This window comes from Manis javanica, chromosome 8 (assembly GCF_040802235.1).
Source record: "Manis javanica isolate MJ-LG chromosome 8, MJ_LKY, whole genome shotgun sequence".
In the NCBI taxonomy this organism is placed as follows: domain Eukaryota; kingdom Metazoa; phylum Chordata; class Mammalia; order Pholidota; family Manidae; genus Manis; species Manis javanica.
The window spans coordinates 65,999,759-66,023,512 of record NC_133163.1 but is presented as its reverse complement, the minus strand read 5'-3'; the positions used below and the strand labels follow the sequence as shown (position 1 = coordinate 66,023,512).

The following is a 23,754-nucleotide window of genomic DNA, read 5'->3' as shown; positions in this document are numbered from 1 at the left end:
TTTTCCTCCATATGTAATTTCTGCCCATTACAGTTGGATAGACTTCATTTTCTGAGTTTAAGCTGCAGTATTTTCTTATTTTATCATTAATTCTCTAGATTAGGTACGTAAACTGTTTTGAAATAAGACTCATCTAAATTTATAGCATAAACTGTTTACCTCACAACACATTACTACTAAGCAAGTCTGATATCTTTTCATACTCATCCTATTATCACTAGAGTCCTCATTACACTTTATTTCACTGCTGACATTGTTTTTCTCTTAATTTGCTTATTTTGATTAAATGAATGCTTATTAACAAAAATAAAGCATTCAGTCTATTTTTTTAAAAATTTTTATTAAGGTATGATTGATATACACTCTTATGAAGGTTTCACATGAAAAAACAATGTGATTACTACATTTACTATATTACCATATTACCAAGTCCCCACCCATACCCCAATGCAGTCACTGTCCATCAGTGCAACAAGATGCCACAGATGCACTATGTGCCTTCTCTGTGCTACACTGTTCTCCCCATGATCCCCCACACAATGTGTATAAAACATAATATCCCTCAATCCCCTTCTTCCTTCCTCCGCACCCACCCTCCCACACCCCTCCCTTTGGTAACCACTAGTTCATTCTTGGAGTCAGTGTGTCTGCTGCTGTTTTGTTCCTTCAGTTTTGCTTCATTGTTATACTCCACAAATGAGGGAAATCACTTGGCACTTGGCATTTGTCTTTCTCTGCCTGGCTTATGTCACTGAGCACAATGAAATAACTCCATCCAGCTCCATCCATGTTGTTGCAAATGGTAGGGTTTGTTTCTTTCTTTTGGTCGAATAGTATTCCATTGTGTATATGTACCACCTCTTCTTTATCCATTCATTTACTGATGTACACTTAGGTTGCTTCTATATCTTGGCTATTGTAAAAAGTGCTGTGATAAACATAGGGGTGCATATGTCTTTGAATCTGAGAAGTTGTATTCCTTGGGTAAATTCCAAGGAATGGAATTCCCGGGTCAAATGGTATTTCTATTTTTATTTTTTTGAGGACCCTCCATATTCCTTTCCACAATGTTTGAACTAGCTTACATTACCACCAGTAGTGTAGGAGGGTTCCCCTTTCTCCTCATCCTCACCAGCACTTGTTCTTAGTCTTTGATGCTGGCCATCCTTACTGGTGTGAGGTGATGATCGCTTTGTGGTTTTAATTTGCATTTCCCTGATGATTAGTGATGTAGAGCATCTTCTCATGTGTCTGTTGGCCATTTGAATTTCTTCTTTGGAGAACTGTCTCTTCATATCCTCTGCCCATTTGTTAATTGGGTTATTTGCTTTTTGGGTGTTGAGGCATGTAAGTTCTTTATATATTTTGGATGTTAATCCCTTGTTGGATATATCATTTACAAATATATTCTCCCATACTGTAGAATGCCTTTTTGTTCTGTTGATGGTGTCCTTTGCTGAACAGAAACTTTTTAGTTTGATGTAGTCCCATGAGTTCATTTTTGCTTTGTTTTCCTTGCTTGAGGAGATGCGTTCAGGAAGAAGTTGCTCATGCTATGTTGTCTTCTAAGAGTTTTATAGTTTCATGACTTATATTCAAGTCTTTAATCCATTTTGAGTTAACTTTTGTGTATGGGGTTAAACAGTAATCCAGTTTCATTCTCTTGCATGTAGCTGTCCAGTTTTGCCAACATCAGCTGTTGAAGAGGCTGTCATTTCCCCATTGTATGTCCATGGCTCTTTTATCATATATTAATTGACCATACATGGTTGGGTTTATATCAGGGCTCTCTAGTCTGTTCCAGCGGTCTATGGGTCTGTTCTTGTGCCAGTACCAAATTGTCTTGATTACTGTGGCTTTGTAGTAGAGCTTGAAGTTGGGGAGCATAATCCCTCCAGCTTTATTCTTCCTTCTCAGAATTGCTTTGACTATTCGAGGTCTTTTGTGGTTTCCCTATGAATTTTAGAACTGTTTGTTCCAGTTTGTTGAAGAATGCTGTTGGTATTTTGATAGGAATTGCACTGAATCTATAGATTGCTTTAGGCAGGATGGCCATTTTGAAAATATTAATTCTTCCTATCTGTGAGCATGGGATGTGTTTCCATTTATTGGTATCTTTAATTTCTCTCATGAGTGTCTTGTAGTTTTCAGGGTATAGGTCTTTCACTTCCTTGGATAGGTTTATTCTGAGGTATTTTATTCTTTTTGGTACAGTTGTGAATGGAATTGTTTTCCTGATTTCTCTTTCTGCTAGTTCATTGTTAGTGTATAGGAATGCCACAGATTTCTGTGTATTAATTTTGTATCCTGCAACTGCTGAATTCAGATATTAGATCTCTAGTAGTTTTGGAGTGGATTCTTTAGGGTTTTTTATGTACAATATCATGTCATCTGAAAAGAGACAGTTTGATTTCTTCCTTGCCTGTGTGGATGCCTTTCATTTCTTTGTGCTGTCTGATTGCCATGGCTAGGACCTCCAGAACTATGTTGAATAAAAGTGGGGAGAATGGGTATCCTTGTCTTGTTCCCAATCTTAAAGAAATGGCTTTCAGCTTCTCGCTGCTACATATAATGTTGGCTGTGGGTTTGTCATATATGGCCTTTATTGTGTTGAGGTACTTGCCCTCTATACCCATTTTGTTGAGAGTTTTTATCATGAATGAATGTTGAATTTTGTCAAATGCTTTTTCAGCATCTATGGAGATGATCATGTGGTTTTTGTCCTTCTTTTTGTTGATGTGGTGAATGATGTTGATGGATTTTCGAATGTTGTACCATCCTTGCATCCCTGGAATAAATCCCACTTGATCATGGTGGATGATCTTTTTGATGTATTTTTGAATTCGGTTTGCTAATATTTTGTTGAGTATTTTTGCATCTATGTTCATCAGGGATATTGGTCTGTAATTTTCTTTTTTTGTGATGTCTTTGCCTGGTTTTAGTATTAGAGTGATGCTGAATTCATTGAATGAGTTTGGAAGTATTCTCTCTTTTTCTACTCTTTGGAAAACTTTAAGGAGGATGGGTATTAGGTCTCCACTAACTTTGTTATAAAATTCAGTGGTGAAGCCATCTGGTACAGGGGTTTTGTTCTATGGTAGGTTTTTGATTACCAGTTCAATTTTGTTGCTTGTAATTGGTCTGTTCAGATTTTCTGTTTCTTCATGTGTCAGCTTTGGAAGGTTGTATTTTCCTAGAAAGTCGCTCATTTCTTCTAGGTTATCCAGTTTGTTAGCATATAATTTTTCATAGTATTCTCTCATAATTCTTTGTATTTCTGTGGTGTCCATAGTGATTGTTCCTTTCTCATTTCTGATTCTGTGTATGTGTGTAGAGTCTTTTTTTTTTCTTGATAAGTCTGGCTAGGGGTTTATCTATTTGATTTGTTTTCTCGAAGAACCAGCTCTTGCTTTCATTGATTCTTTTGTTTTATTCTTCTCGATTTTATTTATTTCTTCTCTAATCTTTATTATATCCCTCCTTCTACTGACTTTGGGCCTCATTTGTTCTTCTTTTTCTAGTTTCATTAATTGTGAGTTTAGACTGCTTATGTGGGATTGTTCTTCTTTCCTGATGTAGGGCTGTATTGCAATATACTTTCCTCTTAGCACAGCCTTGGCTGCATCGCACAGATTTTGCGGTGTTAAATTATTGTTCTCATTTGTCTCCATGTATTACTTGATTTCTGTGTTTATTTGGTCATTGTTCCATTGGTTATTTAGGAGCATGTTGTGAAGCCTCCATTTGTTTATGGGCTTTTTCATTTTCTTTGAATAATTTATTTCTAGTTTTCTACCTTTGTGGTTTGAGAAACTGGTTGGTACAGTTTCAATCTTTTTGAATTTACTGAGGCTCTTTTTGTGGCCTAGTATATGATCTATTCTTGAAAATGTTCAATGTGCACTTGAGAAGAATGTGCATTCTGCTGCTTCTGGGTGTAGAGTTCTGTAGATGTCTGTTAGGTCCATCTGTTCTAATTTGTGCTTCAGTGCCTCTTTGTCCTTACTTATTTTGTCTGGTTGATCTTTCCTTCAGAGTGAGTGAAGTGTTGAAGTCTCCTAGAATGAATGCATTGCATTCTATTTCCCCTTTTAATTCAGTTAGTATTTGTTTCTCATATGTAGGTGCTCCTTTGTTGGGAGCATCAATATTTATAATGGTTATATCTTCTTGTTGGATTGATCCCTTTATCATTATGTAATGTCCTTCTTTGTCTCTTGTGACTTTCTTGTTTTGAAGTCTAATTTGTCTGATACAAGTACTGCAAGTCCTGCTTTTTTCTATTAGTTGCATGAAGTATCTTTTTCCATCTCTTCACTTGTAGTCTGTGTATGTCTTTGGGTTTAAAGTGAGTCTCTTGTAGGCAGCATATAGATGAGTCTTGTTTCTTTATCCATTCAGTGACTCTATGTCTTTTGATTGGTACATTCCGTCCATTTACATTTAGGGTGATTATCAATAGGTATGTACTTATTGCCATTGCAGACTTTAGATTCGTGGTTACCAAAGGTTCAAGGTTAACTTCCTTGCTATCTAAGAGTCTAACTTAACTCGTGTAATGTGCTATTACAAACACAATGTAAAGGTTCTTTTCTTTTTTTCCTCCTTTTTTCTTCCTCCTCCATTCTTTATATATTAGGTATCATATTCTATACTTTTTGTCTATCCCTTGATTGACTTAGGGGATAGTTAATTTAATTTTGCATTTGCTTAGTAATTAGCTGTTCTATTTTCTTTACTGTGGTTTTATTACCTCTGGTGACAGCTATTGAATACTTCCATCTATAGCAGTTCCTCCAAAATAGACTGTAGAGATCATTTGTGGGAGGTAAATTCTCTCAGCTTTTGCTTATCTGGGAATCGTTTAATCCCTCCTTCAAATTTAAAAGATAATCTTGCTGGATAAAGTCATCTTGGTTCCAGGCCCTTCTGTTTCATTGCATTAAATATATGATGCCACTCCCTTCTGGCCTGTGAGGTTTCTGCTGAGAAGTCTGATGTTAGCTTGATGGGCTTTCCTTTGTATGTGACCTTATTTCTCTCTCTGGCTGCTTTTAACAGTCTGTCCTTATCCTTGATCTTTGCCATTTTGATTACTATATGTCTTGGTGTTGTCTTCCTTGGGTCCCTTGTGTTGGGAGATCTGTGGATCTCCATGGCCTGAGAGACTATCTCTTTCCCCAGATTGGGAAAGTTTTCAGCAATTACCTCCTCAAAGATACTTTCTATCCCTTTCTCTCTCTCTTCTTCTTCTGGTACCCCTATAATGCAAATATTGTTCCGTTTGGGTTGGTCACATAGTTCTCTCAATATTCTTTCATTCTTAGAGATCCTTTTTTCTCTCTGTGCCTTAGCTTCTTTGTATTCCTCTTCTCTGTTTTCTATTTCATTCATCGTCTCCTCCACCGCATCTAATCTGTTTTTAATACCCTCTATTCTTCAACGATTAGATCTCCGACTGGAATTCATTCCTGAGTTCTTGAATATCTTTCCGTACCTCCATGAACATGTTAATGATTATTATTTTGAACTCCCTTTCAGGAAGGATCACGAGGTCCATGGCATCTTTCTCAGGAGTTATATTAATTTTACTCTCAACCAGGTTTCTTTGGTGTTTCATATTTGTATATGGCACCCTCTAGTGTCCGGAAGCTCTACTTTCTGGAGCTGCTCAGCCCCTGAAGCAATGTCAGGGTAGCAGGGGAGTGGTATTGGTGCCTAGGGGGAAGGAAAGAGCTGTTACCTGCTTCCCTGCCGCTATGCCTGTCTCCACTGCCTGAACCAGTAGGCCGAGCACACAGGTATAAACCTCTATGCTTTGCACTTGTAGTTGCTGTAGATCTTCCTTCTGGCTGGCCTAACACCCAGGTAGGGTTTGCCAGTTTGTGAGCCAGGTGGGGCTGGCTGGGAGAAAGGCACGTTAGGCTGCCTATCACAGCAGGCATCTTTGGAGCTGGGTAGCCAGCCAGGGAGTTGGAGCACCTGGAAATCATGAAAGTTCCCAACCTGCTGGGCAGAGTGCACCTGTACAATTCTGTCTACCTGTCCTTTCTTCTGAGCAGTAAGCTCTGTGCTATCTTTGCCCCTTTAGCAGCCCTGTTGCTAGGGGCTTCCTTGTTAGGAAGTCTCTCAGACTGCCCACCTTTTTTTTGTCTCAGAGCAGCCGGATATGGATTCCTGCTTTCCACAAGCATCTGGAATCTCAGTCTCTCCAGGAATTCTGCTTGTTTTAGCTTTCCAATCCTCTAATCATGAGAGTAGCATGCAAGCACCATGAAAATGTAGGTTTGTGCTCCCAGAGTATATCTCCGGAGTTAGGTATAAAGCAGGCTCAGACCTCCACTCCCTCCCCGCTCCTTCTCTCTTTCTCCTGCCAGTGAGCTGAGGTGGGGGAAGGGCATGGGTCCCGCTGGGCCACAGCTCTTTTCTCCATGTGTATGCAGTCTGGCGCAGTCCTATTTCCTGTTGCTCTTTCAGGATCAGTTGTCTTAATTGTATTTTCTTATTACATGCAGTTTTAGTAGGAAGCCTCTTGCTCACCTCTCTCCGCCATCTTTAATCCAGTTGCATTCAGTCTTTTTTAAAACATTTTTTTGAAGTATAGTTGATAGTCAATCTTATATTGGTTTCAGGTGTACAGCATAGTGGTCCAACAGTTACCACATTATTAAATCCTTGCCCAACTAGTGCAGTTACTATCTGTCAACATAGAAAGATGTTGTAGAATTGTTTGCTCTGTTCTCCATGCTCTACTACCATCCCCGTGACCATCTTATGATTGAGAATTTTTATGCCTCTTTATCACCCTCACCCTGCTTACCCACCCCAGTCAGTTCTCAGTGTCTCTGAGTCTGCTATTTTGTTAATTTTGTTTTGTTTTTTAGATTCCACAAATAAGTGAAATTTTATAGTATTTGTCTTTCTCTGCCTGTCTTATTTTACTCCCATAATAACCTCTAGATCCATCCATGTTGTTGCAAATGGCAGCATTTCTTTTTTATGGCTGAATAATATTCCATTGTGTGTATGTACCACTTCTTTATTCATTCATCTATTGATGGACACTGCTTCCATATCTTGGCTATTGTAAATAATGTGGCAATAAACATAGGGTTTCTTATATCCTTCTGAATCAGGGATTTTGTTTTCTTCAGGTCAATTCCTACAAGTGGAATTACTGGGTCAAATGGTTTTTAGTTTTTTTGAGGAACTTCATACTGCTTTTCCACATCAGTTGCACCAATTGACATTGCCACCAACAGTGTCTGAGCATTCCCTTTTCTCCACATGGTCACCATCACTTATTATTTCTTATCTTTTGGATAGTGGCCATTCTGATACTGGTGTGAGGTGATACCTCATTGTAGTTTTGATTTGCATTTTCCTGATGATTTGCCATGTGGAGCATCTTTTCATGTGCCTGTTGGTCATCTGTATTTCTTCTTTGGAAGAATGTCTGTTCAGGTCCTCTGCCTATTTTTTAATCAGGTTATTTGTTTATTTATTGGTGTTGAGTCATATGAAGTCTTTATATTGGATGTTAACCCCTTATCAGAAGTGATAAACAAAAATATGCTCCCATGCTATATGTTGCCTTTTTTGTTTTATTGATGGTGCCCTTTGCTGTACAGAATATAGTTTTACATTTTAAATTGTCTTCATTTTTTGTGTGTGTGTTATTTTTCCACATTTGATCTACTTAATTGTTTTGGTAAATTTTGTTTTGATTTTATTTAGAGAACATAGTTGTGGGCAGAATAAAAGGAGCTCTTACATACCCTTCACTGAAATTACCAGCAGTTTAAATTTTACCCCATTTGCTTGAGCTATATGTATGTGTATTAGGTTTGTTTATTTGTTTTTGAGCTTTTGAGATTAAGTTGGAGATATTGGACTCTTTTTGCTATTAATCACGTTATTGTTTATTTCCTAAGAACAAGAACATTCTACATATATTTTTGTCTGTTTTTTCTTGCAGTTGTATTTTTCCATATTGTTTCATCATCTTTCAAATTACAATTTTATGCATTTGTAGTTTTCCATTTAGCTAACTGAATCAAAACTGATAGATAGGTTAGGCTTCCAAGTTTTTAATTTTGCTGTCCCTTTTCACTGTAGTGGTCAATTTGCATAAAAGTGTTCATTTTGTGTTACTTCTTTAGGGGAAATGTACAGCAGTGGAATCTAGATTCAAAAGGCATGAATATTTCAATGGCTCTATTTATTATTACTATAGCTCTTTTAATTTCTTAACTATGAGCACTGTGAGGGGAAGGAATATGCCAAATTTATATTACTATTTCAAAATTTTAACAGTCCTTAATTTCTTGTAAGAGTAATAGTAATTACTAGTAATGGTTCCTAATTTCCTATTAAGTTTTATTAATTACAATGTTCCATTCTCATGCCTGATTTGTCCTACCTAGTAACTTAATAATAACTACCTTTTATTGATACTAAAATTCTTGTTTTACATCTCTTAAATGTGGATATGTCTAACAATGTCATGTCATAACTGAGTAACACAAGGTTCTTTCCTTTATTTTTAACAGGTATATAAAATGGTGCTGTTGACAATCACTGGCATCTTAAATTTAATGACTGTAGTAATTTGCTTAACTTTTATTATTATGCGTAGCCACAGAGACAAATGGGAACTAACATCAGACCTATAATCCCTTTTCCCTTCTTGCAAATATGTCATGTATTTGATTCCACTCAATAAAAGGTATAATGTACCTTTCTTCGTTTGGTGTCTATCCTTTCCTCACTTGCACTGAAGTGGTGAGTTGTCTGATTTGTATTTTAAAATCTCCTTTTAGTTGATATAACTCACAGTAGGCTCAGCTCTCTTACTTTGAGAGCTATCTTACAATTTCAGTGCACTTTCATGTAACAATTCTTAGGTTCATGTTATGATACTTGAACTCTTAAAGAAAATTAAAGAAGTAGTATTTTAGAGCTTTTAGATCTATAAATAGTTTTTAAATAAGTGTCACATTTAAGTGACACTTAAATGTTTGGCTTCTGGACCTATGGTTTTAAAAAAGATAAATATTGGTTACAATGTAACTTCATTGATGCGTTTTTGTACCAGAGTTACATTTAGGGCTTTATATTTATATAGGCAGAGTAAAATGTCTTGAATCTCTCCAAGGCTAACTGTGTAACAGTTATGCATGGTATTTTTCCTTTAAGCATTACAGAGAGATCAGATTAAAAAGATAATAAAAATATTAACAATTATATGTCAACAAATTTGAAAGTTTAAATGAAGTTATCAAACTCTTAGAAAAATATACTTTACCGAGGCAAGAAAGCTTTGAATAGTCCCACAACTATTAAATTGCAAAGTGGTACTTTAGTCTTGCTGCAAAAATACCAGGCCCCTTAGATAATTTTACAGGAGACTTTTCAAGGAGCAGATCATTCTAATGTTCAACAAACTATTCCAGAAAATAGAAAGCAGGAGAATACATAGTTGAACTCATTCTCTGGAGCCATGTATACTTATTCCAGGACCAGACAAGTATAGTATAAGAAAGGAAAGTTATACCCCATTTTAGTTATAAATGTACATGAAAAATCCTAAATAAAATACAGGTCCATAGACCCTTAGCTGCAATACTGAAATCCAGTTACCTCTGAAAACTTTTTTTTTTTTCTTTTTTAAGAACTTGGCAGCACTACTTGATTTTGACCTGCTCTTGGTGGCAAAACCTAACTTGAACTGATGTGAGCTTATTTCTAATCATTGTTCACTTTATTTGGAATGGATAGCCTTACAGTTCACTGCAAAAATATTAATGTTATTTGAGTACAGAGTGCTGATGCACAATTTGCTGGAGTTGTTATATCATAAACTTTTTTTTTATCAAATGTACATCACAGTGGTTCAACAGCCCCCCTTCCCCTCCCTCCACCCCTACCCACTCTCCTCGCCTTTGATAACCACTAGTCACTTCTCGGTGTTTATGAGTGTAATGCTGTTTTGTTCCTCTGTTTTGCTTTGTTTTTATATTCCACAAATAAGTGATAACATGGTATTTGTCCGCCTGTCTTATTTCACTGAGCATAATACTCTCTAGATCCATCCATGTTGTTGCAAATGGCAGGATTTCTTTTTACAGTGGAGTAATAATCCGTTCTGTACGTGTACCACATCTTTATCCATTCATCTCTTTGTGGACATATCTTGGCTATTGCAAACAGTGCAGTGATAAACATAGAAGTGCATATATCTTTTCTAATTGGATTTTTATTTTTTTGGGTAAATTCCTAGGAGTGGAGTTACTGGGTCAAATGGTATTTCTAGTTTTAGCTTTTTGAGGAACCTCCATACTGCTTCTACAACAGTTGCACTAGTTTGCAGTCCCACCAACAGTGTAGGAGGGTTCCTATTTCTCTGCATCCTTGCTAGCATTTGTTGTTTCTTGTCCTTTGGATAGTGGCTGTTCTAGCTGGTATGAGGTGATATCTCATTGTGGTTTTAATTTGCATTTCTCTGAGGATTAGCAATGTGGAGCATCTTTTCATGTGACTGTTGGCCACTTGGAGAAGTGCCTGCTCAGGTCCTCTGCCTGTTTTTTAATGGGGTTATTTGGTTTTGGGGTGTTGAGGCATATGAGTTCTTTATGTATTTTGGATGTTAACCCCTTATCAGATGAGTCATTTACGAATATATTTTCCCATACTGTAGGGTGCCTTTATGTTCTGCGGATGGTGTCCTTTGCTGTACAGAAGCTTTTTAGTCTGGTGTAGTCTCACTTGTTCATTTTTTATTTTGTTTCCCTTGCTCAAGGAGATGTGTCCAGGAAAAAATTCTTTATGTTCAAGAGATTTTTGCCTTTGGTTTCTAAGAGTTTTACCGTTTCATGACTACATTCAGGTCATTGATCCTTTGGAGTTATCTAATAATTCTTTGTATTGCTGTGATATCTGATTATTGTTTTTTTCATTTCTGGTTTTGTTTATGTATGTATATTCTCTTTTTTTCTTCATAAATCTGGCTATGGGTTTATTTTGTTTATTTTCTCAAAGAACTACCTCCTGGTTACACTGATTTTTTTTCTATTGTTTTATTCTTCTCCATTTTATTTCTTTCTGCTCTGATGTTTATTATGTCCCTCTACTAACTTTGTTCTCCTTTTTTCTACTTTGTGATTTTAGACTGTTTATTTGGGATTGTTCTTGTTTCTTGAGGTAAGCCTGTATTGCTATGTAGTTTCCTCTTAGAACTGCCTTTGCCGTGTCCCACAGATTTTGGGCTGTTGTGATTTGTTTTCATTTGTCTCCATGTATTGCTTAATTTCTGTTTTAATTTGTTCATTGATCCATTGATTATTTAGAAGAATGTTGTTTAGCTGCCTTGTGTTTGTAAATCTATCTTTTTGGTTTTTTGGTGTGTAATTTATTTCTAGTTTTGTACCACTGTGGTCTGAGAAGCTGCTTGGTACAATTTCAGTCTTTCTGAATTTATTGAGGGTCTTTTTTTGGCCTAGTACCTAGTATGTGATCTGTTCTAGAGAACATTCCATGTACACTTGAGAAAAATGTGTATCATTTTGCTTTTGGATGGAGTGTTCTGTAGATATCTGTTAAGGTCCATTTGTTATCAGTGCCTCTGTTTCCTTATTTATTTCTGTCTGGTTGGTCTGTCGATGTGAGTGGTATGTGAAAGTCTAAAATGAATGTGTTGCAATCTATTTCCTCCTTTAATTCTGTTAGGTTTTTTTACATATTTAGGTGCTCCTATGTTGGCTGCACAGATATTTATAATGGTTATATCCTCTGTTGGACTGACTGCTTTATTGTTATGTAATGCCCTTTTTCTCTCAGTATTTTGTTTTGAAATCTATTTTGTCTGATACAAGTACTGCAACTCCTGCTTTTTTCTCCCTATTATTTGCATGAAATAACCTTTTCCTTCCCTTTACTTTTAGTCTGTATGTCTTAGGGTCTGAAATGAGTCTCGTTTAGGCAGCATATAGATGGGTCTTGTTTCCTTATCCATTCTGCCATTCTCTGTCTTTTGATTGGTGCATTTAGTCCATTTACATTTAAGGAGATTATTCATAGATATGTACTCACAATTTTATTGTTTTCTGGCTGTTCTTCATCTTTCCTACCTGTTCCTTTCTTCCTCTTACACTTTTGTTATTGATGGTTTTCTTTAGTATTGTTTAGAAACTTGGGTTTCTTTTTTTATTTATTTTTCTGTGTGTGTATTTATGTATTTATGGTAGTTTTTGTGGTTACCAAAAGTTTCAAGGATAGCTTCTTTACAATAGTGTATCTTAAATTACTGAGTACTCTGTTTCAAACACAATCTAAAGGTACTTTTTTTTCCTCTTCCTCCACATTTTTCATATTAGATGTCATAATCTGCACTTTTTGTGTATCCCTTGACTGATTTTGTGTATAGTTGATTTTACTTCTTTTGTTTTAATTTCATTCTTGCTTGGTTACTAATTGGTCTGCTGCCTTTACTGTGGGTTTATTTTCACTGGTGAAAGCTATGTAGCCTTAGGAACATTTCCATCTACACCAGTCTCTTTAATATATCCTGTAAGGCTGGCTTAGTGGTGGTGAATTTCTTCAGCTTTTGTTAATATGGAAATTATTTAATCCCTGCTTCAAATTTAAATGATAATCTTGTTGGTGGAAGATTCTTGGTTGGAGGTCCTTCTGTTTTAGTACATTAAATATATCATGTCACTCCCTTTGGACCTGTAGAGTTTCTGCTGAGAAGTCTGCTGATAGTGTGATGGGGTTTCCTTATAAGGAATCTTTTATTCTCTTCCTGGCTGCTTTCAGTGCCCTCTCTTTATCCTTGTTCTTTGTCATTTTGTTATTGTCAATTATTACATGTCTTGGTATTATCTTCCTGGAGTTCCTTTTTTTTAGGGGCTCTCTGTGCTTTCATGCTCTGAGTGTCTATTTCCTTTCTCATACTGGGGAAGTTTTCAACAATTATTTCCTCAGAGACTTCTATCCCTTTGTCTCTTCTCCTTCTGGTACCCCTATTATGCAAATAATTTCATTTGGATTGGTCACATACCTCTTATCATTCTTTCATTCCTAGAGACCTTTTTCCTCTCTGTCCGTCAGCTTTATTTTGTTCCTGTTCTCTAATATCTCATTCAGTGTTTTCTCTATCTACAGTAATCTACTCTTAAATCCCTCCATTTATGTTTCATTTCAGATGCTGTATTCTTCAGCTCTGATTTAACTTTTTCTGGTCTTCTATTTCTGTGTTGAAGTTCTTGAGACCTTGAATATATTTCTGTAAATCAGTGAGCATGTTGATGACTTTTATTTTGAAATCTTGATCAAGAGGATTGGTGATCTCTGTTTCATTTAGCCTTCTTTCTGGGGTTCTGTCTTATAGTTTTGTTTGGGTCAAATTCTTCTGCCTGCTTATTTTATCAGGGGTTCTGTGTTTCTTCCTGTGTATTAGATGTCTCTGCTATGTTTTCTGGTCTAAAGAGTAACAGCTTTATGAAGAAGGTGTGCTATAGTGCCCCGAAGCTCAAGATTCTTTACTCTCTAGTGCCTGATTCTTTACTCTCTATTTTGTGGGCCCGAGCTGTATGCATGCTGTGTACAGGGCTGCTTTTCTGTCTGGTTTCTGTAGTGGCCTAAGTTTGGGTGGGCAGTTTGCTGCCTTTATGATCAGCTCAGGAATGTCTGTTGAGGTCACTATGGGTGGGGCTACCCTCTGCTGGCCTGCAGCAGTGGCAGGGCTTCAGGGTTAATGGGGTGTCCCCTCCAGACATGCAGCACAGGTTTGGACATATGCAGGAAGGAAGGAGCTCTTGGGGCACCTTCTCCAGGCACCTCTCCAGTTGGGTTGAAATGGAGTCAAGCAAGCTGGGAGAGTCTCCCTCTGCCTGCCAGGTAGCAAAGTCTGATGCTTCTACTGGGCCACATGGGTTGTCTGTAGGCAGTATGTGCAGGGAGGAGCCTTGGGGCTATGTTTCCAGCAAAGGGGAATGGAGCAACTCAGGCTCCCAAGAGTTCCTGATCTGTTAGGCTAAAGAAGGGCTGGGAGGCATCTTCCACCTGCCCTTTCTCCTGAGGAGAAAGTTCTGTTCCACTGCTGGCATGTCTTTCAAACTGCCACCTCTGTTTCGGGTCTCCAGACTGGCAGAGCATGCCTGCCTTCCACACTCACTGGAGTCTCAGCCTCTCCGAGTGTTCTGTGTGCCCCTGGTGCCCAGCCTCACTAATCACCAGAACCCAATGTATTGTGGCTTCATGCTTCCTGATCATATCTCTGGAGCCAGGTGTGCAGTGCTCCTGGGCTCCTCCCCACTCCCTGCTCCATTCTTCTTTCTTCTGCCTGTAAGCTGATGGGGGTGGGGGGTTGGGGGAGGGCTTGGATCATGCTTGATCTTGGCTTTGCCTCCTTACCCTTTTCTTTGTGATCCTTTCTTCCTCAGGTGTAGGGGGTCTGTTCTGCAGTCTTCAGGTTATTTTCAGGTTTAGATGCATTTGCTGTATTTTCCTCTTTTATGTGTTTTTGGAAGGAGGTTTCTGTCTTGCCTTCCTATTCTGCCATCTTTAATCCTCAAGTCTCATGTCATAAACATGTTTTGTGCTGTGTATTATGGTTAATTAAAAATTTCTGAATTCTAAAGCATCTAGTCTCAAGAGTTTTAGATAGGGGATTTTGGACATAAAATAGCAGAAAGTACATTTAACGGTATTAAAAGTCACTTGATAAAACTTAAATTCATGGGAAAACTAGTGTGAACAGAGGAGAATTTTCTTAACTTGAAAAAAACTATCTGCAAATACACAAATGATATTTACAATAAACATTATCCAAATGGGGAAATGAATTCCCTTTTCAACCAGGAGCAAGATGTTATGTACCCACTATCACTACTTCTATTCAATATTATACAGAGGTCGTAAAGCAATAAGGTAGGAAAAATTAAAAACATGAGTATTGCAACCAGGGAAACAAAATTATCATTAATAGTTGATATGATTGTCTCTATAAAAGCCAGAAAAGATCTACAGATTATTTTTTATAATAAAACTATTAATTAAAGAGTTAGAAAACAGCTCCATTATAGACCAATAATCAAAAGTATGTTATAGCTCTATATATTACTAATTCACAACTTGAAAAAGTAGAGAAGACACCATTTTCAGAAGCGTGGCATATTATCAAGTGCCTAGGAGTAATTATAGTATCATGCAAACCCCTGTGTTGAAAAGTATAAAACTTTATTGAAAGACATTAAAGAAGACCTAAATGGGACATTGTGTCTTCTTACCCACGAATATGACATATCCTAAAGAAGTTGTTACTCTTAAAATGTCTAGATTCATTGTTCCTTCATTTAAAGTGTCAGGGTTTTCAAGAAATTTCACACACTGATTATAATCCAATTATGGAAGAGTGAAGAACCTAGAATAGCCATGACACTTCTGAAGAAGAATGGCAAAGTGGAGTGGTGGTGATGTGTATGTGTTTATTCTATCAGATAACGTAAAATCTCAGTATTTAAGACAATGTTGTATTGGCCCAGGGATATGCATATTGACCTATAGAATAGAATAGAGAGCCCTAAAACACAGACCTCTGGCTGGGAGCTCTCCTTACAACATGGTACTCAGCAGGCTGTTAAACACTTGAAATGTTGCTCATCTGAATTGGTATGAACTGGTGTTGAGGGTAAGGAAGGGCTTACCTAAAAAGTGTCATTTTAAGTCAGATCTGATACATGAATAGGACTTAAATAGGGGAATGGTTGGGTGGATGGAAGAATATTTAGTGTTGAATGAATAGACTGTTCATGTGGTGAGAGGGAATATGGCATGATCTTAAAGGAGTTCACTGTGGCTGGTCATGCATCTCAGTCAGGTGTTGGCGTACTGTCTGTAAAGAGCCAGATAATATTTTAGGCTTTGAGGGTGATACGGCCTCTGTTAATTACTTCTCAGGGCTGCCGTCATAGACAATATTGTAAGCAGATGAATATGGCTATCTTCAGAAACAGGCAGTAGGCTAGATTGAATCCCCTGGCCATAGTTTGCTGATCCCCAGTCTACAGGAGAAAATAGTACAAGGAAATACTTTATTAGGGACTAGACTTAGACCTTTTTAGCAATGTTAGAAATATTTGTTACTTAAGAGTAATTTGAAACTAGACAGTAAGTGAATTTGAAATCACTTGGTTTCAGTGTAGAGAATAGGTCTAATGATATGGAAGGCCAGTTGGCATATTACAGTAGTCTAAAAGAACCTATGATGAAAACTTTGAGTGGGAAGGGAGAATGGTGGAAATAGCATGAGATGAATTTTAGAGGATTAAAATCTATAGGATTCAGTGCTGTATGTTTTATTACATGGGAGAAGGGTGAGGATGACAAATAAGATAGAAAAATTATCTCCTTGGTTTCCAGCTTGTTCAGCTTCATCCATGCTGTTAATGATATAGAGTATTGGAAATTTACCAGGTTTGGAGTTGGGGAGTGGAAATTGTAATTGGTTTTAGAGTTAAAATGGAGATGTCAATTTGACAGTTAGATACACTGGTCCTCAGAGGAGATGTCTGAATTTGAGATAAATATTTAGGAGACAGTGAAGTAGAGATGGCAATAGATGAAATGAATAGAGAGTGAATACTGAGGAGTGCCTAACAGAGTTGAGGAACTGCCAATGTTGAATGGCCAAGTAGCAGAGATGATCCTTAAGAACAAACAGTAGTAGAAAGAAAGAATAAGTCACTTATTTTTTCTTAGCTGATTTGCTCATCTGTAAATTAGGAATTTCCTTGGAATTGTGGTAGAAATTGGAACTGTATGTTCTAAGTCTCTGGAATATAGCACTCAGTGCTCAATAAATGCTATTATAAGTGTGCTTCAAGCCTGAAATTAAATGCTCTTATAATTACTGATCCTGATTTTATGACTTTAATTGCCTTTTTTTTTTCTCCTCTAAGAGAAAAGGTCATTCTGCTTACCTTCATTCTTTGATTCCAAGATGGGAGCCATAATATAGGAATCTTTTCTCAGATTCCTTGACAGCTAGAAAATCATAACTTTTGAGTTCTAATGGCATCTAAGGAAGGCTCAGATCTTTTTCTTTTAAACTGGGTTTAGTTGTCATTTGTGCCAATCAAGTGACTTCATGCTAGAGTATCTTTTATTCTATACTCTAAAATGAGTTTAATGTTCATTATGGGAAAAAATCCTCTTAAGACATTGCTTCATTGCAACCATCAAAGAGAATTTCTTTAAAAATCATGACTCATACACATTTCCATCTAACTGAAATCTCACAAAACAATACTTGCTTCTACTGTGTGTGTGTCTACATATATATATATATATATTTTGTTATCATTAATCTACAATTACATGAAGAACATTATGTTTACTAGGGTCCCCCCCACAAACCCCATTACAGTCACTGTCCATCAGCATAGTAAGATGTTGTAGAATCCCTACTTGTCTTCTCTGTGTTGCACAGCCTTCCCCATTCCTCCCCCCAAAATTATACATGCTAATCGTAATACCCCCTTTCTTCTTTCCTGCCCTTATCCCTCCCTTCCCACCCATTCTCCCCAGTCCCTTTCCCTTTGGTCACTGTTAGTCCATTCTTGGGTTCTGTGATTCTGCTGCTGTTTTGTTCCTTCAGTTTTTCTTTGTTCTTATACTCCACATATGAGTGAAATCATTTGGTATTTGTCTTTCTCCACCTGGCTTATTTCACTGAGCATAATACCCTCTAGCTCCATCCATGTTGTTGCAAATGGTAGGATTTGTTTTCTTCTGGCTGAATAATATTCCATTATGTATATGTACCACATCTTCTTCATCCATTCATCTACTGATGGACATTTAGGTTGCTTCCATACCTTGGCTATTATAAATAGTGCAGCGATAAACATAGGGGTTTTCAAACTGGAGTGCTGCATTCTTAGGGTAAATTCCTAGAAGTGGAATTCCTGGGTCGAATGGTATTTCTATTTTGAGCATTTTGAGGAACCTCCATACTGCTTTCCACAATGGTTGAACTAATTTACATTCCCACCAGCAGGGTAGGAGGGTTCCCCTTTTTCCACAACCTCACCAACATTTGTTGTTGTTTGTCTTTTGGATGGTAGCCATCCTTACTGGTGTGAGGTGATATCTCATTGTGGTTTTAATTTGCATTTCTCTGATAACTAGCAATGTGGAGCATCTTTTCATTTTTCTGTTGGCCATCTGAATTTCCTCTTTGGAGAACTGTCTGCTCATCTCCTCTGCCCATTTTTTAATTGGATTATTTTTTTGTTTGTTTGTTGAGGTGCATGAGCTCTTTATATATTTTGGATGTCAAGCCTTTATCAGATCTGTCATTTATGAATATATTCTCCCATACTGTAGGGTACCTTTTTGTTGTATTGATGGTGTCCTTTGCTGTACAGAAGCTTTCCAGCTTGATATAGTCCCATTTGATCATTTTTGCATTTGTTTCCCATGCCCAGGGAGATATGTTCAAGAAGAGGTCACTCATGTTTATGTCTAAGAGTTTTTGCCTATGTTTTTTTCTAAGAGTTTTATGGTTTCATGACTTATATGCAGGTCTTTGATCCATTTCAAATTTACTTTTGTGTATGGGGTTAGACAGTGATCCAGTTTCATTCTCTTACATGTAGCTGTCCAGTTTTGCCAGCACCATCTGTTGAAGAGACTGTCATTTCCCCACTGTATGTCCATGGCTCCTTTATCGTATATTAATTGACCATATATGTTTGGGTTAATGTCTGGAGTCTCTATTCTGTTCCACTGGTCTGTAGCTCTGTTCTTGTGCCAGTACCAAATTGTCTTGATTACTATGGCTTTGTAGTAGAGCTTGAAGTTGGGGAGTGAGATCCCCCCCACTTTATTCTTCCTTCTCAGGATTGCTTTGGCTATTCGGGGTCTTTGGTGTTTCCATATGAATTTTTGAACTATTTGTTCCAGTTTGTTGAAGAATGTTGTTGGTAATTTGATTGGGATTGCATCAAATCTGTATATTGCTTTGGGCCGGATGGCCATTTTGACAATATTAACTCTTCCTAGCCAAGAGCATGGGATGAGTTTCCATTTGTTAGTGTCCTCTTTAATTTCTCTTAGGAGTGTCTTCTAGTTTTCAGTGTATAGGCATTTACTTCTTTGGTTAGGTTTATTCCTAGGTATTTTATTCTTTTTGATGCAGTTGTGAATGGAATTGTTTTCCTGATTTCTCTTTCTGCTAGTTCATTGTTAGTGTATAGGAAAGCCACAGATTTCTGTGTGTTAATTTTATATCCTGCAACTTTGCTCTATTCCGATATCAGTTTTAGTAGTTTTGGAGTGGATTCATTAGGGTTTTTTTTTTTTTTTTTTTTTTTTCAATGCTCAATGTACAATCATTAATCCATCTCAAGCCTAATTCTCGTCAGTCTCCAATCTTCTGAAGCATAACGAACAAGTTCTTACATGGTGAACGAATTCTTACAGAGTGAATAAATTCTTACATGGTGAACAGTACAAGGGCAGTCATCACAGAAACTTTCGGTTTTGATCATGCAATATGACCTATAAACCATCAGGTCAAATATGAATATTCATTTGATTTTTGTACTTGATTTATATGTTGATCCCACATTTCTCCTATTATTATTATTATTTTTATTTTTAATAAAATGCTGAAGTGGTAGGTAGATGCAAGATAAAGGTAGAAAACATAGTTTAGTGCTGTAAGAAGGCAAATGTAGATGATCAGATGATCAGGTGTGTGCCTATGGACTAAGTATTAATCCAGGCTAGACAAGGGCAGCAAGACATCCACGGATGCAGAAGATTTCTCTCAAAGCAGGGGGGGTGAGGTTCTGAGCCTCACCTCTGTTGATCCCCAAATTCTCACCTGATGGCCCCCCTGCGACTGTGCCTGTCTTAGGTTGTTCCTCCCTTGAGGAATCTTACCCGTCTCTGGCTAACCAGTCATCTTCCGGGGCCATACAGGGAAATGTAAAGTTGGTAAGTGAGAGAGAAGCCATATTGTTTGCAAAGGTTAGCTTTTTACTTCTTTGCAGATTTATGCCCTGTGGCTTCTATGCCCAGCACTTGTCTCGAGGTATCTTTACCACCTGGAGGAATTATGATACTCGGTAAATTCGATATGAGGCACGAATTCTATTTAAAGTTTGTAATTAGGAAGGAAGAAGAAAAGCTATAGATGTAGCATATGAAGGAAACTTGGGAGGATTGATTATTTCTTTGACATATCTTCTTGTATAGTACCTTAAGTATGTATAGGTTTTAAACTACTAACTAATTTGCACACACATATTAACATAATAGGAATACGGTGACATAAACAAAGCAAATCTATAATTACCAGCCATCTCCAGTGAAGCCAAGAAAACCATTTAGGCACCCTAGGCATTTGTGAAAATTTATCTATGATATGATGGATATTTTCCAACTGTACTTGAACCATCAGACAAATTAAAGCAGCCCATTTCTGGGATCTGTTCACATCCCATATGTTCTTTTAACCATAGATAGTCTATAGTCATGAGATTTTGGGGTGCTACAACTTGCACCCCTCCCAACTCCTGGTTGAGTTCCAACAGTACAGATCCAGTCAAATTTGTTGTCTCACTGTATGCACATGCCAGCCTAGACATCTCCCTCCTCCTTCTCATGGCAAGTCCAGGAGATGGTGGGCTGGATGCAGCCACAACCGCAGCATCGTCCGGATCCCTGTGGAGGCTTTTTGATGATCATCCCCCGGCACGAGTCCTCCAGAGAGTGCTGATGCCGGAAGCTCCTCCTCATATCGTATCTTAGTTCATTTTCTGGGTATCCAAGCTAGGCCTTGATCTTCTGCGTAGAAACAAACAGACCCTTTGCCCACACTTTGACATGCCCTCTATACCACTGTGCAGAACTCATTGGAGGTCAGCACACAGTAACTGCTTTTTTTTTTTTTTTTTTTAATTAAGAGAAAGGAATATTATCAGAAAAGAGTACCTCCATAGCTGATCATCTGACACCCTTTAAGTGATCAACATTAAGGATATTTAAAGCATGCGTTGATCCTTGATTTACCAATAGTTTTATCCTGTTAAGGAGTAATCCCCCTTTTCTTTCTTTCTTTCTTTTTTTTTTTTTTAAATTTTTAATCTACACTTACCTGAAGAATACTATGTTTACTATGCTCTCCCCTATATCAGGTCCCCCCTAACAACCACATTACGGTTACTGTCCATCAGCTTAGCAAAATGTTGTAGAGTCACTACTTGTCCTCTCTGTGTTGTGCAGCCCACCCTCCCCTATCTCCCTCCCCCCCATGCATGCTAATCTTAATACCCCCCTTCTTCTTCCCCCCCTTATCCCTCCCTGCCCACCCATCCTCCCCAGTTCCTTTCCCTTTGGTACCTGTTAGTCCATTTTTGGGTTCTGTAATTCTGCTGCTGTTTTGTTCCTTCAGTTTTTCCTTTGTTCCTATACTCCTCAGATGAGTGAAATCATTTGGTATTTCTCTTTCTCCGCTTGGCTTATTTCACTGAGCATAATACTCTCCAGCTCCATCCATGTTGCTGCAAATGGTTGGATTTTTCCACTTCTTATGGCTGAGTAGTATTCCATTGTGTATATGTACCACATCTTCTTTATCCATTCATCTACAGATGGACATTTAGGTTGCTTCCAATTCTTGGCTATTGTAAATAGTGCTGCGATAAACATAGGAGTGCATCTGTCTTTCTCAAACTTGATTGCTGCGTTCTTAGGGTAAATTCCTAGGAGTGGAATTCCTGGGTCAAATGGTAGGTCTGTTTTGAGCATTTTGATGCACCTCCATACTGCTTTCCACAATGGTTGAACTAATTTACATTCCCACCAGCAGTGTAGGAGGGTTCCCCTTTCTCCACAGCCTCGCCAACATTTGTTGTTGTTTGTCTTTTGGATGGCAGCTATCCTTACTGGTGTGAGGTGATACCTCATTGTAGTTTTAATTTGCATTTCTCTGATAATTAGCGATGTGGAGCATCTTTTCATGTGTCTCTTGGCCATCTGTATTTCTTTTTTGGAGAACTGTCTGTTCAGTTCCTCTGCCCATTTTTTAATTGGGTTATTTGTTTTTTGTTTGTTGAGGCGTGTGAGCTCTTTATATATTCTGGACGTCAAGCCTTTATCAGATCTGTCATTTTCAAATATATTCTCCCATACTGTAGGGTTCCTTTTTGTTCTATTGATGGTGTCTTTCGCTGTACAGAAGCTTTTCAGCTTAATGTAGTCCCACTTGCTCATTTTTGCTGTTGTTTTCCTTGCCCGGGGAGATATGTTCAAGAAGAGATCACTCATGTTTATGTCTAAGAGGTTTTTGCCTATGTTTTTTTCCAAGAGTTTAATGGTTTCGTGACTTACATTCAGGTCTTTGATCCATTTTGAGTTTACCTTTGTATATGGGGTTAGACAATGGTCCAGTTTCATTCTCCTACATGTAGCTGTCCAGTTTTGCCAGCACCATCTGTTGAAGAGACTGTCATTTTGCCATTGTATGTCCATGGCTCCTTTATCAAATATTAATTGACCATATATGTTTGGGTTAATTTCTGGGGTCTCTAATCTGTTCCACTGGTCTGTGGCTCTGTTCTTGTGCCAGTACCAAATTGTCTTGATTACTATGGCTTTGTAGTAGAGCTTGAAGTTGGGGAGTGAGATCCCCCCTACTTTATTCTTCTTTTTCAGGATTGCTTTGGCTATTCGGGGTCTTTGGTGTTTCCATATGAATTTTTGAATTATTTGTTCCAATTCATTGAAGAATGTTGCTGGTAATTTGAGAGGGATTGCATCAAATTTGTATATTGCTTTCGGCAGGATGGCCATTTTGACGATATTAATTCTTCCTAGCCATGAGCATGGGATGAGTTTCCATTTATTAGTGTCCCCTTTAAATTCTCTTAAGAGTGACTTGTAGTTTTCAGAGTATAAGTCTTTCACTTCCTTGGTTAGGTTTATTCCTAGGTATTTTATTCTTTTTGATGCAATGGTGAATGGAATTGTTTTCCTGATTTCTCTTTCTATTGATTCGTTGTTAGTGTATAGGAAAGCTACAGATTTCTGTGTGTTGATTTTGTATCCTGCAACTTTGCTGTATTCCGATATCAGTTCTAGTAGTTTTGGAGTGGAGTCTTTAGGGTTTTTTATGTACAGTATCATATCATCTGCAAATAGTGACAGTTTAACTTCTTCTTTACCAATCTGGATTCCTTGTATTTCTTTGTTTTGTCTGATTGCCGTGGCTAGGACCTCCAGTACTATGTTAAATAACAGTGGGGAGAGTGGGCATCCCTGTCTGGTTCCCGATCTCAGTGGAAATGCTTTCAGCTTCTCGCTGTTCAGTATAATGCTGGCTGTGGGTTTATCATATATGGCCTTTATTATGTTGAGGTACTTGCCCTCTATTCCCATTTTGCTGAGAGTTTTTATCATGAATGGATGTTGAATTTTGTCAAATGCTTTTTCAGCATCTATGGAGATGATCATGTGGTTTTTGTCTTTCTTTTTGTTGATGTGGTGGATGATGTTGATGGATTTTCGAATGTTGTACCATCCTTGCATCCCTGGGATGAACCCCACTTGGTCTTGGTGTATGATCCTTTTGATATACTGTTGAATTCTGTTTGCTAATATTTTATTGAGTATTTTTGCATCTACGTTCATCAGGGATATTGGTCTGTAATTTTCTTTTTTGGTGGGGTCTTTGCCTGGTTT

The 23,754-nt window shown here is 37.6% G+C and overlaps 1 protein-coding gene across 5 annotated transcripts in view; it reads left to right on the top strand.

Moving 5' to 3' along the window:
• Positions 1-23,754, top strand: part of ARHGAP5 (Rho GTPase activating protein 5) — a 143,333-nt gene that overhangs the window by 13,353 nt on the left and 106,226 nt on the right. The gene's annotated exons all lie outside the window — the stretch shown is intronic.